This window comes from Ochotona curzoniae, unplaced genomic scaffold (genome assembly GCF_017591425.1).
Source record: "Ochotona curzoniae isolate NIBS_2020 unplaced genomic scaffold, NIBS_Ocur_1.0 contig_1, whole genome shotgun sequence".
NCBI lineage: Eukaryota > Metazoa > Chordata > Mammalia > Lagomorpha > Ochotonidae > Ochotona > Ochotona curzoniae.
The window spans coordinates 25,311,490-25,331,278 of record NW_024464918.1 but is presented as its reverse complement, the minus strand read 5'-3'; positions in this window follow the sequence as shown (position 1 = coordinate 25,331,278).

Sequence of the window (19,789 nt, the reverse complement as noted above, 5' to 3'; positions counted from 1 at the left end):
ATAAATAATTCACACAAGTACAGCAAGTTCTTAATGAATTCCACTTTGGTACTTCTCTTCATAATTGAAACTAAAATTGCCACACAAACTGGGAAATGCTAAATTGTTACCAGCCTCCCCAGTGTTTTGTTGCTTCTCATAATGCTTTCAATGATTTCATCACAGGCAACCCAAAATATCACAATTATGTTCCTGTACATAAAATGCTCGGGGGGGGGGGGCGGTGTGCCAGTGGAGTAGATAGTCTGCATATGGTACAACTTAAACAACACCTGATTCAATAATGAAGTAACTGTCTGAAAGAGACGAATGTTGTCAGAAGCAGGAGCTTCGCATTCTCTTTGTTTAGAGACATGAGAGCAGGCACACCAAGTAACTGTAGTAAACATCGCATTTGTTACTCGCCAGCATGTCATTTGCTTTCTTCTTTTTTGATTTCCTCTCCTTTGCACCTTTGGTAGAGAGTGTTTCTCTCAATTCATTTTTGAGGAATGCCATTCCAATTTGCATATTTACACCTTAATTATTTAGGTCCCGTTGGCTTTTGTTGTGTTTTGTTTTAAACTAAGTGAAAAACTAGAGGGGCTCAATTGAGATTCTGAAAATTATGTGAAGGTCATTTGGTATAATTTTTTAAATTTGATGTCAGCATAAGTCTATGTTTTCTCTAGCCTCTTGTAAAGTGTTCAGTCTAAGACCTGAGTTTGATACCTTGACCTGTTATTCACTTCCGGGAATGAGCTTGAGCCAGTCATTGAATTTTCCTGGGCCTCATTTTTTTTTTTCTGATCAGTAAAAGAAGGCTACTGCTATTTGCCCCAGTATGTCACAGGAAATATGTGTCAAATGCGATAATTCTCACAAGGAGATTTTAAACAATAAGCCTTGTCTGGAAAGCCAGGTTAGGCTTATAGAATTTTTGCATCATCAAGTCACCAGAACAGAAATTAGAAGTAGTGACTCTCTGTTCCTTTCCCAGATAACCAGTGTAACAGGTAATCTAGAATTTCAGGCAGGGGAGTTACAACTCAGTAGCATGCTAGAGTCAGCTGTCTCAGCTGACAAGAGCTGAATGCTAAATTTTCAGGGATTTTGTAGGTTGGTTGTTAATCATGGTCAACATTTAAAACTGAATTATTCATAATTTTGTAATGAAATATAATAAACTCAAAATGGCCTGATTATTTTACTATGTTTTATTGTTACCTACACCCTAGAAGTTGTTTCTATACAAATTGAGAAAACTATTTTCCCAGCATGGAAACTAAGAGCAGATTCTGCAAAAGTCACTCACATCACTTTTGCATAAGCATTGAGTGTCAACATGCATTTTTGTCATTTCATTTTCATCCCATTCATCTAGGTAAAAAGATCAAGCAAGGTTCGTGTTGTAACTACAGATGCATGAGTGACTTCTGTGCTGACCTGAATATTAATCAAATATTTATTTGTCATCTGACTTTGCCAAACACTAAATTGCAACTGCGAGCTGGCTACCAACACAAGTGATCAGCAAAAATCCACTGACTCCATTTGGTGAAAATGGGCCACAGAGGATGTTGTATGACTTTTTGTAAATTGTGTGCTGTAAATCTGTCAGATCATCAAAATTCACACTAGCTGTGTAGGCACCCCCATCTCCCCCCACCCCCGTAGTTGTTAAACATTTACTAATGGACATGATCTGGTGTACAGTGTGAAAAAGTCATTCTGCCTGAGATGTGGAATACAGGCAAAATGCACTGAAAGGAAAAAAAAGGAGAGAGTGAGTGAGCCGTAAGTTGGGCACGTCAGTCTGAGGGAAGATGATGGAAATTTGTACTGGGGCAATGGCAGTGGAGGTGCCAGTTGATGTGGGAAGCTATGGCTGGACTTGGAAGCCATTCTGGAGGCCCAAAGAAGGCAAACCAGGCCGCATGGCATTGAGGCCTTTCAGGAACTTCCTTTGTTAAGGGGAGGCCTTTCAGGAACTTCCTTTGTTAAGGGGAGGACATCTGGCAAACCTCAGTGGTTTCATGGGGAGAGTGCAACTGTAGGTTTTCTGGATAAATAAGACTGAAGCACATGGAGAAAGTTAGGCTTAATTCTTAGTTAAATATTTAATTGCCTTGAAGTGTAGGTGGAAAGGAGAAACCCTGAATACTCCTAAAGTGATAACTGGTTCTCAACATACTCAAAAGTTTTCACTTAATTAAAAATATATACATATATGTATTTGAGAGGCAGAGAGAGAAAGAACCTGGTAGATATAACTCATATCAGCTGTCTCACTCTTCAAATGTGTGCAGTGACGGGGGAAGGGGTGAACTGGGGCTACAGCCAGAGGCTTGGGAACATAATCCAGGTCCCATTGTGGATGGCAGAAAACCATTGACTTGAACCACTACTGCCACCTCCCCGAGTGCACATTCACAGGAATGCGGAATCCTGGAATCGGGAGTCGGAGTTGGGAAGAAAACCTAGCCTATGGGTGTGGGATATAGACATGTTAACCACGAGGCTAAATGCCCACACCAGAAGTTTGCTCATGCTGTTAGACATTTTATTGATCTTTGCTTTCATAAATGAATTCTATGTTCATCTCAAAGCCAATTCTACTTAGCAGTACCCCACCTCCAACCCCAGAATTTGCCCTCTTTAACTATAAACACGTCTCCTCTGTCATCTGTATTGTGCTACACAGAGAGTGTAGCCTCTTTGACACTTCTCACTGCCTCATTCCCAGAGAAGTGCCACACCGTAAGGAACCCTACTTAGGGCCTGCCAGCCAGCAAACTTCTGGTAAAGTGTGGCTCTCATGCTTCCTCCATTATAACCTACAACACAGAATTCAGGTTTTGATAGTTTATGTGTTTTGCTTTTAACATTTCGCAAGAGAAGTTGCTCAATTTCATGGTGTTTGAAAAATAGAAAATGTGTTTTCAAAAGAAAGAACCACCTCTCAATTCCTTGCTCTCAACCCTCATTATCAGAGCAAGGAGATATTTTCAACCATACCAATGACCAGTGACTGACACTTTGAGAATTCGGCTTGGTTCAACCAATTCGGTTTACTCTGGTTGGCTGATGATTCTGCTGTAGGGATGGTTCAGTTAATCATGGGGTATTCACTTACAGAATGAAGGGACTGATTCACTTATCCCTTCATTCACCTTTCAACAAAGCACAATTCTTTCAGGAAAAAAGCAACACCTCTGTTAGGTCCCAGTATGAGATTGCAGAGATACAAAAATGAGTAGGGGTGCATTTAGCCTAACATTTAAACAACTGATGGGACACCGCATTCCATATCAAAGTACCTGAGATCAAACTTGCTCCCAATTCCAGCTTCCCACTAACCTGCAGCTTGAAAACCAGCAGGTGATGGCTCAAATGACTGGGTTCCTGAGAACCATGGCAAAGATTTGGATTAAGTTCTGGGCTCCTAGATCCTGCCTTTGGTCTGACTTTGGCCTGGCCCTTGTGGGCATTTGGGGAGTGAACCAGCAGATGAAAAAAATTTTTTTCTCTCAGATAAATCATTTAAAAAATTGTTGTGATGCATTTCATATGCTCTGGAGGAAGTAGAGACAAATACAGCAATGTCTATCAAAAAATACAAACTTCAGAAACATGGGAATAGGCATATCAAGAAGTCATTTAGGGCCCGGCGCGGTGGCGCAAGTGGTTAAGGTCCTCGCCTTGCACGCCCGGGATCCCATATGGGCGCCGGTTCTATCCCGGCAGCCCTGCTTCCCTTCCAGCTCCCTGCCTGTGGCCCAGGAAAGCAGTGGAGGACAGCCCAAAGCTTTGGGACCCTGCACCCGCGTGGGAGACCTGGAAGAGTCTCCTGGCTTCAGATCGGCACAGCAGCGGCCATTGTGCTCACTTGGAGAGTGAATCATTGGACGGAAGATCTTCCTCTCTGTCTCTCCTCTCTGTATATCCACCTTTCGAATAAAAAAATAATAAAAATAAATCTTTAAAAAAAAAAAGAAGTCATTTAGATGTTAGAAGGTAGAGAGGTAGGTATGGCAGTGGAGAGAAGGGTCAGTAATGATTGTCTACAGGAGAGTGTGGTCAATTTGAATTAAGAAGGGTATCTATTTCTCATAGAGATAGGACTTTCAATGGAGGATTGTTAATATTGTGTTAAACATTTTGGACCAGTCATGACTGGTTGCAGGGGTCCCAGTGATATCAAAAGAGCTTGAATTCGCTACGCTCCTATTGCTGTTGGGTTTATTCCTGGCAGAGCTATCTCTACCCAAGAGTCTGAGGTACCAGAGGGTAAGTGGAGTGGCTCCACTACAACGATAGCTCTTCTCTAATGGTTTTAGATGTTATTCTTTGGGGGAGGGGACCTTGTTGGTCAGGTGAGGTCACAGGCTCATTCCTGAAGTGATAATTACAGCCAAGGGTTGCATGGGGTGAGGGACAAAAACATGTACAGAAGCTGGAATTTAAAGCTCAGTTCACTTTTGCTGCAAAACTATTTTTAAATTCTTGGATGGTTTTTTTCCATATTATGCATTTTTCATGAAGTTTTTAAAGGCTTCATATATAGATTTCAAACATCCTTGTATCACAATAAAACTTTTTTTAAAAAAATTATTTTATTGTTATTCAAAGGGCAGAACTACAGAGAGAAGGAGAGACAGAGACCCATCTACTCGTTCACTTCCCAAATGGTCACAATAGGTAGAGTTGAGCTGACCCTCTAAGACAGGATCCAGGAGTGTCCTGAGTGGGTGCAGGGGCCCAAGGATTGGACCCATCCCCTGCTCCTGCGCTGCCTCTCCTAACCCCTGCAAGCCACAGACAGAGAGCTGGATTGAAATGGAGCAGCTGGGATAGGAACCAGTGACCATATGGGATGCTGTTGCTGCAGGCAGAGGCCCCCAAGATAAATTTATTTTTAAAATTCCATTTTCCACACACTGTTTGAAGTACTGATCTGCTCTAATTGGCCAAGTCAAGGTCATTGCCCAGCACAGACACCTAAAACTGGGATGCAAATGAAAAAGAGAGAGAGAGAAAGCAGGCAAGAGTACACGAGATAGATCCCCTTTTGTTTAGAAGAAAGTGATGCGAGTGTACAGATGTCCACTACAACAGCTTCCCATCAAAGTGTTAACAGCAATATAAACAACGTACTTTACATTTTAAGGGAATTAGTCCCGAGCTAGAATCTCGACTATGGAAAGAACCCTGACTATGAAGCACAGTCATTACAAGTCCTGCAGGTTTCACTTCCTGAGTTTAATAAAAGCAGAATGCGTGCTCCTACTTTGAAATTTCAAATGGGACACAGATGAATTAACTGTGACTTTGCATAACTACTATCTCCACTTAATTGTGCTTTTTCCAGGTGACACGGGGATGTTGACAACACTTAAATCAGTTTTGTAGCCTTGTGAAGAACAAATTCCTCTTTCTTGACTGTAATTCCCACAAACATGATGGGTACAGGCGGCTGCTGTGAGCGTCTGCGTGCCACTGTCTGCCTATTTTGCTACTTCTGTCTTGACACGCTGAATGTCACACAAATGTCTGCAGCCTGGGCACTGGGCCGGCAGGAAGCCAGGACCCGTAATAGAAGCAGAAGGCACTCCATGAATACTTGCTGATTAATTTTAGCTCCATAGGCCTGATGGATTTTCCATCCCTATAATTACCATCAGCAAATAGTTATTGAATGATGTCCAACATATTTTTATTCCTTTTTGCTTGATTCTGATTTTCATTTTCTGTTTTACCTCGCTGTGATTTTATCACACATGTTTCTCTTGATCATAGAAGACCTAAAGAACCTCCGGTGATGAATTTCTAATTATTCAATTTCATTCCTCCTAAGAGATTAACTATACATTTATCTGTCAACACTCTATATCTATGTGTCACTATTGAGTTTGTCTTTATTATTGAACTACTTCAAGTCCTCTCTGGAATTAGGGAATAAATTCAAAAAAATAAAAAGGAAGGAGGAGGACCAATCTAGGTTATTAAATAGCTATTCGGTGCTTGATGCATTTTAGTACATACCACATTTGCTATACAAGTCAGTCTTTCTTCTTGGAAATACTGCTCAACAAGGCTCATTCAGTAGAAAGAATAATGAGCAGTGAAAAGTGAGGTATGAGTTAGAGATATGCTGAGTGATATTTGGGATTTTATAGAAGGGAGGGTTCAAAACAAATGGTCACTTTTGTGTTGATGGCACTTGAAGGATGAAATACAACTTTAGAGACTACTGTAGTCCTAAAAAGAACCCCTTCGAAAGAATCGGATCCTAGAACACAATATACATTTATTATAAATATTCAAGTGTACGGAAAACAGAAATACAAACACACACACAAAACTCCCTCATGAATCCATTTTGAGGTGTTACTGTCTTTTTTAAAAAGATTTATTTATTTTTATTGCTAAGTCAGATCATATATATATATACAGAAAGGAGGAGAGACAAAGAGAAATATCTTCTGTCTGATGATTCACTCCCCAAATGACCGCAATGGCCAACGCTGAGCTGATCCAAAGTCAGGAGCCAGGAACTTTCTCCAGGTCTCCCACAAGGGTGCAGGGACCCAAGGTTTTGGGCTGTACTCAACTGCTTTCCTAGGCCACAAGCAGAGAGCTGGATGGGAAGCAGGGCTGCTGGGATTAGAACCAGTGCCCATATGGGATCCCAGCATGTTCAAGGCGAGGACTTTAACCACTAGGCCACTAGGCCACAGCACCGGGCCAAAGAGTTACTATTTTTAAGAACTTGGAGACCTTTTTGTCTCCATGTGGATGTGTGCATGCATGCATTTTTTAAAAATGGGATTTTGCTATGTGTGTTTTTCAAATTTGTCAATTTTTAAACATCTTTTGTCAGCATTTTAGATATTAGCAACATGCTAATCTATTGTACTATATCATAACCTATTTAAATTTGCCCTTGTTAATTAACACTTAGAAATTTCATGCCAATCATTAAGTCCTCAAATATACCATGTGAATGGTCTTATTTTAAACATATTTTTCTTTTTCCATTTTGATCTTTTAGACATTCCAGAAAACTTCAATTAGAGTAGGAGACATGGGTGGCCATACAGTACAAGGTACTGCCATGTCTTGCTGGTGCATCTTTCTTTATGTAATATGTAAATTCAAGAGGAATAGTTTTGATGTGAACCTATTAGCTACCCCAAAGGTTCATTCAGGTTACCCTGTGGGTTTTGATGACCAACTTCCATCCTGTCAGTTCATTCCTTTGTCAAGGCCATTTAATGGGTAGGTGCCACATCAGTAGCAAGCATCCACGTGCCATGCATGGGATTGGCAACTAAAATTGCCTTTATAAAACTACGCTTTCCCTAACTGTGGCCAAAGGATTTGTGGGGGTATGAGCCCCGACTCCAGCTCTGTGGCGTGAGCCCTGCCTGGCCTTTCAGAGCATTTGTTCAGAGCTGAGTACATCAGACATACAAATGAACCATAATTGTAGGCCTTCTGGAACTATTCAGAAATGTGTCCCTTTTTCAGCAAGAACAGATAGGATACAAGCTTACAGCAGCTGTAGCTACCATTCAGAACTGCCTTTGGAATGAAGTGGACAAAAATGAAAAAGAGATCTGGAGATACACAGATTCTCAGTTATATAATTTGAGCATGTAGATCCTGAGGCTAGGACCACCCCTAGACTTCACCGTTACATGCTTCAACAGTAATTCCCCCACCTCTCCTGTGTGCCTCTCCTGGTTGGAGTTAACTCTTTAACACATCTGCAATGATGCAGGCTCAGAAAAAGGTCGCAAACATTGCGTACTGTTTCTCAGAGAGAAAGACAGGCTAAGGCTACAGGACGACTTGGGTGACCCTGAGGGAAAAGGGGAAGCCAGAAAGAGAAACCAGCTGAATGCCTAAAAATAAACATTACCTGCTTCACAAGTCTGGCTACGGTTTCCTCTTAATGATTAACTAGGTGAGATGGTCAAACTCCTTCTTTATTTAAGTTATGCATACATACATGAGACTATCAACCTCCAGTTAATCCACTGATTCTGGCCATATCTGCTTCAGATTTCCATTTTTTTTATTAATACCAAAATTGCTCCTCTATTTTAGGCCTTTTTTTTTTTTAAGAAAAACAGCCTCACAATTCTCCCTGAGAAATGTCTCACTTAGCTTCTCTTTAGACAGCCTAAATGATTGCTCTCCTCTGCATAAGGATCCACTGTTTATAGCAGACTTGATAATATATTATGTTAAATATAGTATCTATAAATATAATTTTATAGAATTATGTATTGAAAAGTTTAATATCTTCTTAGCATTCATATTCTTGAAACCTGAGAACTAGAGAAAGTCTCCACCAACATGAAAAATCAATCCTGTAGCTGAATTAAATCCATAATTTTTAAATATTGCTTCAGTTTTATGAACATAAACTTTATACTTCTCCCTCCTCCGTAGCAAGGGAATGAGACAGATGGTGGCTAGGAATTTCATGAATCAGATTCAAAAAACATTTATTTACGTGTTAGTAGTTGCAATTCAAGCTAGAAAACTTCAGACTTTAGCTTTTAGTACATATGTCAACATAGTTAACCTTTCTGGGGGCTTAGTTTCCTTATCTGAAAAATAAAGACCAGAAAATATTCGCCTCACAAGGTTCTTTCATAGATTAAATAAGATACTATGTGTACAGCAGGCATTTGACACAGAAGTTGATACCACTTAAGATACCTGCATATTGGGCTGCCAGAGTTCCCGTTCTGATTCTGCCTCTTTCTATATCCTACCAGAGAAGGCTCCAGGTGATGGCTCAAGTACTAGGGTCCCTGCCACCCATGTGGGAAACCTGGATTGAATTCTGGATTCCTGGCTGTTGACTGGCCTAGCCCTATCTGTTGCAGGCATCTGAAAAAAGAATCAGAGAACAGAAGATCTGTTTGCTTTCCCTGTAAAACATACATGCACCTACACACAGATACACACACACACACACACACCCCTTCTCAAAGAAAATGAAAATGAATAGTTATTTAAAGATACTTTAACAGCTTTTAACATAGTCTCTGACATTCAAGAACTGCATGATGAAGTAAGAGTTCCTGTTATTTCTGCAGAAAGTAAATGGCCAACAGAAAGGACCCACACACTCCGCTGGTTTCCTCTAAACCGATTCCTTTTGCTCTGCATCCTGGATTGTGAGGTGAGACTCACTGAGCATCTGCCAGATTCTGCGAAAGAAATCCAGGCAGAAGCTGGAAATTCTCACTCCATGATTTATCAGGCCTCTCACAGCTTCAGGGTCCTATAATTCTATAAAGCACACAAATTACATATCACTGTAGGACTTGCTGTTTATGAAACACAGGAGAGTCGTAAGATTTTTCACATCCAGCCGAGCATGCTCAAATCAAAGCACAGAAGTCAATCACGAGATCTGTAACTAGCAAAACACCACAGCCAAAAGAAATAACGAACACAGAGAAACAAAAAGATTTGTCTGGATTCTCACAGAACCAACATCCACCTGCAGGCTTTCCCAACTCCATGATTATCTACCTCCGACACACGGAGATACACAATCTTCAGACATCAATATTTACCTTTATGAATTTATTGCTGCTCATGTGTCAATCCAAAGACTCATTTGTTTGCGTATATCAATTCCATCAAAAACCCTTAACTGCATGATTCAAGTTTGTATAAGATAGTGGACAAAGCATTGGGCTGCAGGAGCATGGACAGGGTTTCACACTTGGCCTTGTGTCCTTTTCCCCCCACCCCTCGACTGCACGATCTGGCGTACTTGACTTTTCCTCTGTTGCCTTTCTTTGCTCTCTGGACTTTCCAACTCTCTCCACCCACACAGAAATACAGTCATGCCTCGGTTTCTGCAAGGGGTTGCTTCCAGGGCTGCTTATAGATACCAGAATCTGCAGATGCTCAAACGCCTTATGTGAGATGGGATACTATTTGCATATAACCTACGCACATCCGCCCATATACTTCAAATCATTATCTGGATGACTTAGAATACTTCAAACAAAACCACTGCAATGTATCTACTGCATTTTTCAGGGAATGGCAACCAGAAAAAAATAAGCCTTTACATGCCTAGTATTGGACAATTCTTTTCCTGAATATTTTTGAGAGAACCCACTGACTAAGTGGGCTGCCTCGCATCACCTGGAGCTGCAGGCTTTTACTAGACACACATATTGATCGGATGCCTGCGGTATGTCTCCCTATGTAAGGCACTGGAGCTCCTGAAAAGTGAGACAGGCCCTGCCCTGCCCTCAATGTGCTTTCAGCTGTGAGGGGACAGAAACACCAAAATGTGATGCAACAAACAGATGGAGTAACCAAGGTGTGCACAGCATGTGACAGACACACAGGAGGTGAGAGGGTGAAGGTAGGGAGGCTTCTTGAGGCTGCAGAATGGGATTAAGGACGAGCAGTTGTTGGTGTTGGATGGAGGACAGTTGGACACGGTCTGAGGCTGGAGGGATGACGAAGGTCTCCCTGAAAGGAAGAATTGTTAACCATTGCAGAACCAGCTTGGTGGAGAGCAAGAACTAGAAAGTATCCAGGCTCAGATGCTTCTAGTTGTGTTGGTGACCTCAATTTCCTCATCTAACAAACGGGAGTAATGGACCAACTAGTTGAATTCCATGCAATTCCCCCAGGAGATCACTGTGGTGCCATTAACTGTGTGCTGAGATCACCTGTGGGGATGTCACGCACGCTCAGTGGGATGATATCTGCCAAGTATAGTCCAGTGTTAGAGCGGTAGCAATAGTTGGATTATTGTCATTTTACTTTGACCAAGAACACATTCTGTTACTTCTTCTTTCCCTATTCTACAGACTAGGATATATTCATATCCTGCTATCAAATGTGCTTTGCTTATAGAGAGTTGTGATAGTACCAAGTATTAGAATGACTATAATTTTTTTAAGGTATCATTTGAAGACCTGGTGTGATGGCCTAGTGGCTAAAGTCCTCGCCTTGAACATGCTGGGATCCCATATGGGCACTGGTTCTAATCCCAGCAGCTCCACTTCCCATCCAGCTCTCTGCTTGTGGCCTGGGAAAGCAGTAGAGAACAGCCCAAAGCCTTGGGACCCTGCACCCTTGTGGGAGACCTGGAAGAAGTTCCTGGCCTCTGACTTTGGATCAGCTCAGCACTGGCCATTGTGGGCACTTGGGGAGTAAATCATAGGATGGAATATCTTCCTCTCTGTTTCTCCTCTTCTCTTTATATCTGACCTTGCAATAAAAATAAATAAATCTTTATAAAAATATATCATTCGATACAAATCTTTGAGGAGATCATAGTGGTACCATAAGCTTTCACGAGAATCAGCAGTCCTGAGCCAGGGTTGATTTGGGTCCCAGGTTATATTTGGCAATGCATGCAGGTTATATGTGGCTGTCCCAGAAGGAAGCAGAGGCTCTTATGGGCATGCAATGGATGGAGAGCCAGGGCCCACCTAAGCAACCACAAATGCACAAGACAGCCACCTGTGATGGAGAATTAGCATTTCCTTTAACTAGAGAAATCCTTCAGAGTTCCTGGGAGAATTAAGCTTTTGAAAACGTTTTATCAAAATAATTGGAGGGGGCACTATTTTTTTCCCCTACATGGATAACAAAAGACAAATACCTTTATTTTCAGATGACAGATTTTATGAAATTCAGCAGATGAAGGTAGCTTTAACTCTAGCTTGGGAGTGCTCTGAAGGGAAACTGACGCCTATTTTGGCTTATTACCCACTGCCACAGGATACAACAGCTAGACACCCACCCCGGGGCAGTCTCCTCTGGCAGGAGGAGCTCCCCGAGTCGGGGCCAGCCACTGGGGGTTTGTGTGTTTGTTTTTCTCAAATGGGTATTTGCGCCAATTAGCTTTCCTAAACGGCAATGTTAATGGGCCTCATCTTTCCTCCAGAAGCAACACTGCGGTTCCCATCAGCGAGAGTGAACTCTAGGGCCAGACTAGCCGGTTTGCACCTGGTTTTGCTCCTCAGCTTCCTGGCCTTGTTAAGCCTCTCAACCTTTGTCTGCCTCTGCTCCTTTGCCTCCAGAGCGCAGGAAGACGACTTACTTTGTGGCATAGTTATGAGAATTCAGATCTTACGCAGGTAAAGCTTTTAGCACAGAACCTAGCATAGGCTCACGCTAAGCAACAAATGTTCTGTTTCCTCTTTCCCTTCTGTCTTAAATGGTCCATTCGCATGCTCACAGGGCCGACAGAGACTTTAGCTATGATGTAGATTTGGGGAAGGTGTCTGCTGTTGCAGAATATGTTATATATATACTCTATATGTATATAATGTATACATTATATATAATAATTACAGAATATATTATATGTAATATATAGCTGGAGGCCAAAGCAGGGAGTGTCAATATTCAGTCAGTTCTACTTCTTTATTATCCAGCCAATACCCTCATCTTTGCTAGTACCATTTTCTCTTAGTTTCTCTGGTTTTTCTTCTAAAGTTTGAGGGAGTCTTCCATGAATTTTTTTTTTTTTTGGCCATCATTTATAGCAATAATTTCCATCTGAGCTGTCCATCAAATCATTTGGGAATCTGCTTAAAGTATAGATATCTGGGTCACACCTCAAAAACTCCTGAACCAAGCTTGCAGGGTAGAACTCAAGGACATGTATATGAGTCTTTGAGAGAAAATATGGCAAAACATTTCAGAGTGTAATCAAGCAGCCAAGCTGCCTAGGGTACTTGCTTATGGTGTGCAGCTGGGCACATTCTTTCACTGTGTCTAACCGCCCCCCTCCATAAAGTGAGGATGCCATAGGTGACTGTCAGCCATACCCAATTAGCATGTTGAAACCTAAACTCCATGTGATGGCACTGGGAAGTGGGACTTTCAGAAAGAGCCTGGTGGATGGCTCCAGGTGGATTCAGAAATAGCAAGAAGGGGCTGTCCATCTGCCATAAACTAGAAATCAGGCATTAACAAGGCATGGGATCCTGCCAGTGCTTGGATTCCTGACTGTCCGGTCTCAAGAACTATGAGAAATAAATCTCTATTATTAATCAACCACACAGTCTATGGTCTTCTATTAAGGCAGACCCAGAGCGCTAAATCAGAAGAGTGTTAGAATACATACAAGTTGCTATAAGCATGAGGGAGATGTCTGAAGACAAGGCCAGTAACATTATAAGCTTATAATAAACGTTAACTATGTCTTGTGGTTCTCTTTCCCTTTTCTTTTTCTCTTAGCTTCCCATGTACTCTATTATTCTCTTTCTCCTCATCCCCCTCCAACAACATCAACAAAAAAAAAAAAAGAGGGAGAGAGCAGGAGGGAGGAAATGAGTGGGAGAGAGAGAGAGAGAGAGAGAGAGAGAGAGAGAGAGAGAGATCCTGTTCATGAGTCTATCACACCAAATGGCTGCAAAGGCTGAGGCTGAACCAGACTGATACTACATATCAGAAATTCCATCTGGGTCTCCCACATGGTGGCAGGGACCTTGAGCCACCCTCTGCTGCCTCCCGGGTACATTGGCAGAGAGCTGGATTGGAAGCAGAATAGCTGAGACTTCTACTGACATTCTGATAGGGAATGTTGATGCCACAAGCAATGCTTTACTAGGATTACTGGAATGTCCTCTTCTATACTTTCAGCTCTTGGATTTAAATCTTAAAATGCATTTTGTTGTAATTTTGTAATAGCCTATTGCATGTGGCTAGCCAATTGTCCAAGAACCATTTGTGTGTAAAAATGAAAACCACAGAGGTTTCTAGATGCTGGATTCTATTCCACTGAGCTAAATACACATGCTTAAACTAGTGTCAGACTGTCTTGATCACTGTAGCTTTGTAGCAAGTTTTGAAACTGAGGAGTCTGAGATCTTTAATTTTCATTTTATAAAAATCATTTTGCTATTTTTGAGTTGATAACTTAAAAAAAATCAAGTTAAGGACCCAGCATGATGACCTAGCAGCTAAAGTCCTCACCTTGAACATGCTGGGATCCCATATGGGCACCAGTTCTAATCCCAGAAGCCCTGCTTCCCATCCAGCTCCCTGCTTGTGGCCTGGGAAAGCAGTAGAGGACAGTCCAAAGCCTTGGGTCCCTGCACCTGCATGGGAGACCCGGAAGAGGCTCTGGGCTCCTGGCTTCGGATTGGTGCAGCTCTAGCCATTGTGGCCCTTGAGGAGTGAATCAATGGATGGAGGATCTTCCTCTCTGCCTCTCCTCCTCTCCGTATATCTGACTTTCTAATAAAAATAAATCTTTTAAAAAAATCAAGTTAAAAATAAGACAGGGACTCTATATAAGAAAGTCCTGTGACCTGTGCTTAGTATATAGTAGAGACTTTTGAAAATGCTCATTATATGGCACGAATTGATTTCTGAATACCAAAATCAGTTTTTCTTTAGAGTCTGTCTTCACACCCTTCTCCTTTTTAAGAAAACCAGCAGCTCCCTCATTCATATTCTTACATGTATATCAGTGTGCTTGCAACATTTATCTTTCCATGTTAACATACCATTAGGCTTCTGTGCTGCAGAGGATTAAACATAATTCCTGAATTACTTTGGATTTACAAAGCCACATCCTCAAACTTTAGGAGGAAATATTTGCAAGTCACACATAAGATAAGGACCAGAGTGCATATGTAACTTTCACAACTCTATAACAACAACAAAAAGACAAGCTCTTTAAAAAGAGAGAAAAAAAATTGAACAATTGGACTTCACCCAAATGATGAGTAGGTAATTCTCTAAAGAAGATAAACACATACGAGATGTTCATTGTGATTAAGGAAAAGCCAGTAAGATATGTAGGCAGTATCGTTTCATACCCACTGAGACAGCTATCAGATTTTTAAAGGAAAAGATCAAGTGCTGATGAACATGTGGAGAGATTGGAACTCACACACTGCGGATGGCATTACGAAACAGTTCAGCCACTCTGGAAAACAATTTGGCAGTTTCTTTAAAAAGGAAACATAGAGTTATTTTGTGACTCAGCAATTTAAGTCTTAGGAATGAACACATTCAGATAAAATATTTGCCACATAAAAACTTATATATTGATGTTCTTAGCAGCATTTTTCAAAGAGCCCTAAATTGGTAATAATCTAAATGTCCATCAACTGATGTACAGCTAGATAAAATCTGATAGATCCTGGCAATGGAAGGTCATTCAGCCATAACAAATATGACTGATGTGTGCTACAACATGGGCAACCTTTTAACACATTATGTTATGCAAAAGAAGCTCCACCCCCACAAAAAAAGGTAACATGCGATATGACTTTAATTATATGAAATGTGCAGATGGCCAAATCTTAGAGTCAGAAAGTAGATTAGGAGTTGCCAGAGGTTTGGGAGAGAATGTAATTGGGAGTGATTGCTAAGAGGTACAGAGTCTACACTGGTGACCGACATGCCCTGGGATAGTGGTGATGGTTGTAAAAAAATGAAGATTAGACGCAACCCACTGAATGTACTTTTTTAAATAGTGAGGATTATGTCATGTGAGTTATATGTGGACGGTAATGATAAAAAAAAAATAAAATCAGTAACAGTCTGATCTGGCTCAGATCCTCTGAGCAACCGCCACGCTGCCGGGAGGTCTGTCAACTCAAGCCCAGAGGTCAAACTCACCTGACCCCTACCCTCCACCTCCCGCAAGATGGCAGCGGTGGGCATAGGAGGGACCCGGGCTGCAGAGATGCCCTCACAGTGTATTTACTGTGAAGGGAGAAAACTCTCCAGCCCAGGCAAGCCCCGGATTCACCCACCACTTGGCAGTGGGGGCTGGGGCTAGGGCCCCTAGCATTGAGTCCCACCTGGCTCAAATCCCCTCAGCAGCCGCCACACTGTTTCCCAACGCCGCCCCCAACCTCCATGCAGCAAGATGGTGGTGGTGGGTGGACTGAAATTCTTTATTTTTTTTTTGAGAGACAGAAGAGAGGAGGACTGGTTGGTTTTCCATCTACTGGCTCACTTCCCAAATGCCCAGAGCAGCGAGGGCTGAGCCAGGCTGAAACTAGGAGCCTGGAACTCGGTTCAGGTCTCGCGTAAGGATGTCAGGGACTCAGACGTACCCTGACATTATCTCCTGTCTCCTGGGATGCATGATAATAAGAAGCTGGACTTGAAAGTTGAGCTGAGACTCAAACTCAGGCACTTTGCAGAGGCTTGTGGGCACCAAGAGGCGTCTTCACAACTGCACCAACTGCCCACGTGGTGTCCCAGCTCCTGCAGGGTTCTCAACAGCTGTGGGTCTGGCGTGGAGCCGCTGCACCCTTGCCACCTGCCAGTGCAGCTCGTGGTGAAGAGTCCATCAACAGTATCTGTTCTCCTTTCCTCAGATGTACATTGACTTTGCTTGACCCTTGTCAGAACATGCAGGAGTGGAGGTGGGATTTGTTCATACAGACCATGGACGTAGCATTGAGGAAAGGAGATCCTTTCCTTCATTTCTGTCCCCTCTGAGAGGAGTTCAAAAGCCGAGACATTCATCTCAAGGAGCTTCCGCTTCATTCTGGCAAGCTTTGTGTGTGAATCCTGAGGGGGAGCCCGGGTTCACACAGGAAGGCAGTGGCTTGCATTTGCATTACTCAATGGGATAAACTGTGTCCTCACTGACCACATCATGCCCAGATACGGCTCCTTTTCTTACAGCAAATATATGCAGATTCTGAGGTACACAGCAGTCATAGTGTGCGACAATGAGGAGTCATCCTGGGGACTGTCCTGACCATGATGGTGGTAGGGGGTTGGGCAGAGGGAATTCCCTCAGAGTTTAATGATGAAATTCACCTGTAATGCACTGACAGCAGAATAGCAAATAAGGCAAGAAGAAGAAGGAGAAGAGAACTGAAGAAATGGATCACAGCAGGGTCTTTCCCACGCCTTCTAGGAGATGACAGGATTTGAGAACTCCTGATCTAGCAGCAGAAGCCATCATCAGTATGGAAACAGACTGAGTGGTACCCAAGACACTGAATGAGCTGAGCACTGACTGGTTCTTCTGAGATGGCTGCACCAGGTCAGCCTGATGACACTACAATCAGATTGACTTGCTGAACAACAGGGTTCTTAGTAGGATTTGTCTTTTGCTGTAGAGGTTAAGGGCATAGATGAGGATTCAGCTCTCATCTCCACCACTTACTAGTCTGGACATCTTACAAGTCACGTGGCCTCTGACTCTATCCGTAGAGCAATTTCTCACAGTTAGGCTTGCTCCCCACTGTGCTGACCATGTTAAGATCCTTGTTAGTATGGTTCTAGCATTAAGTCCTATGAGTATAGAATGGGCTACTCATACGGAGCAATGGCATTTTGTTGGAAATCACTAAGTTGGGCTTTTGACTAAATATGCTTATCACCAGTGCAAGAAGAGAAGGATAGTAAGCTGACAGATTTGGGTTTCTGATGGCTACAGCCACACCAAGGCTTTGGCAAATTCATCAAAGTTAGAATGACACTTAGGGAAGGCCCTTGAGATCTACCTGTTACCTCATCCCTGATGAAACTGTCTCTGTCAGGAGTTTGCTTTGAGTTTCCCAAGGAGGAGACGTCCTAGTGGAAGTTAGAAGATGCATCAGTGGTTCCAGGGTGAGGAAAAGCTGAAATACTGATTTCTGAGCACGAGGCTTGTAGAGACAAGCCACACTGCTTTATGGAACCCTTCTAACCCTCCCTCTGCTGTTGGGACAACTCCCGCTTTATGCTCAGGTGCACAAGGCCCTTCCCACTTGGCTCTCTTCTGCTTTTCTAGCCATGTTATAGGATTCTGCCTTGTGACTTGCTGCTTGTAGTCAAGGCTTGCCCCACTACCACCCAGGCTTGTAGGGTTTTATGGGTGCATGCATGGGTGTCAGGGTTATCCATGGTTGGCTTCAAATTGCAAAATAGAGTCTGGTGGTTAAACCAGGTATTATAGAGCCCATGATGCAACTATATTATAACACTTAACTGCCTGAACCTGGTGAAGGATGTCTGCTTATGGGCCCAGAAAGAAGGAATGGTTTATCAGTGAACAATTTCTGCTGTTAAAGCAAAGCCATGTGTATGTATCTGGAGGTGGGGTGGGGTGGGGCTGAGACCTTTTCTTGCTCTTATTACTCTGCCTGGCAGCCTGCTTTCCGACAGAGGTCCCTGGAGCACACACTGCTGAACTGGACTACGGGCTCAGACTTTGCAAAACTCTGACTCTGCTAACTTGGCTTGACATTTTTGACATTCTGATGAAAACTATTTTGGTATTTTGATTAAAGTTGCAATGACATGGTAGAGACATACTTATACTGTAAGAGCTTTAAGAACATTCAACAAGGATTCAGCTACTTCTCAACCATTTCACACCATCTAAATTCACAGCTGAATAACAATGACAATAATAGTAACTAGCTAGCACACATTCGTCCTATGTAGCACCACCTTAACTAATTCTCACCTATGAGGTAAGTGCTTCTGCTATCCCTGTTACAGATGAGGAAGCTAAGGAAAAGAGAAAGTAAACAACTTACCCTAGATCTATCATACCAGGGAATAAAAGGCAGACCCAGGGGCTCAAGTCAGAAGCCTAACACCAGAGCACCAATTAGTAGCTACCACCAATGTGGTAGCTGCACAGCCACACTGTCTTCATACAGTTTTGAAGATTTTACAAACTAGGTGAGTGCTTCCTCATTTTTCAGACGAATAACCCAGACATGAAAAGGTTCAGCGGCTTGGCAAGGGTAAGTAGCCATTTTAAGGCAAAGACTATTAGGAAGTGAGCCCCAGGTTGCCTCCTCTCACAAACAAGAGCTACAGTGGGACCATGAGAGCTACAGGACAGCTCTGCACTTGGAACACGGTGGGTGCCAAGCCAGACAAACTCCCCGGGTGGGCTTTGGTTACATCACACATTCAAGCCATACTAATGCCAAACACCTGTGTGTGCATGCACACACACGTACACATCAGCTTCAAAAAGTTTCTAGAAATATGCAGTTAAAGGGTAGGTTTATATTGCTGTGAGAAATTTGAAACCCATGCACAGTTTTTCCATAATACGTATTTTCCATGACCTTCTAAATTTCTTATGTGTGTGACTGTGTATCCATTATGAGATATTCCAGACCTAAGAATATGTCCTAAAGAGAAGTGATGATAATAACAATTGGAAGCTACTTGATTATTAACCAATAGAAAAGCTACATTAATTATATTCCATTCATAAGAGAGCACTGTCTTAAAAAATCATCATGATTTTCTAACAATATGGGAAAATATCCAGTATAAAAGTGTACAAATTTGTGTATATGTATATATATGAATACATACGCAGACACAGAATAATATTAACTTTTAGGTCATATTCTAGAATTTAGTGTTTTTGTATTACTTTATGCTAAGCAGCACCTCAGGGCTATGGGTGTCTCCCAGAATCCAGAGGCTGGGATCCTAACTCCTGTGAGATGGTACTAGGAGGTGATCCAACCTGAAAGGCGGTGTCCTCGTGGGTGGGATTAGTGCCCTTGGGAAGGAGACCCAGAGCCGCTCTCCCTGTCCTCTTGTCACCGAGGGCATAGCGAGAAGATAGCTGGCTATGAAACAGGAAGCAGGACCTCCCGGACACCTGAGCTGCCAGCAGCCTTGGCCTTGGATTTTGTAGCCTCCAGCGGCTGTGGGTGATAAATAAATCCAATTATGTATAGCCAGGCTATGGCCTTTTTGTGTGGCAGCTCACACAGGTAGAGACCTCTGTTATCCAGAGAAAGATGCTGGACCCCTGCCCTTCATACTGTGCCTCCTCAGCAAGGATCAA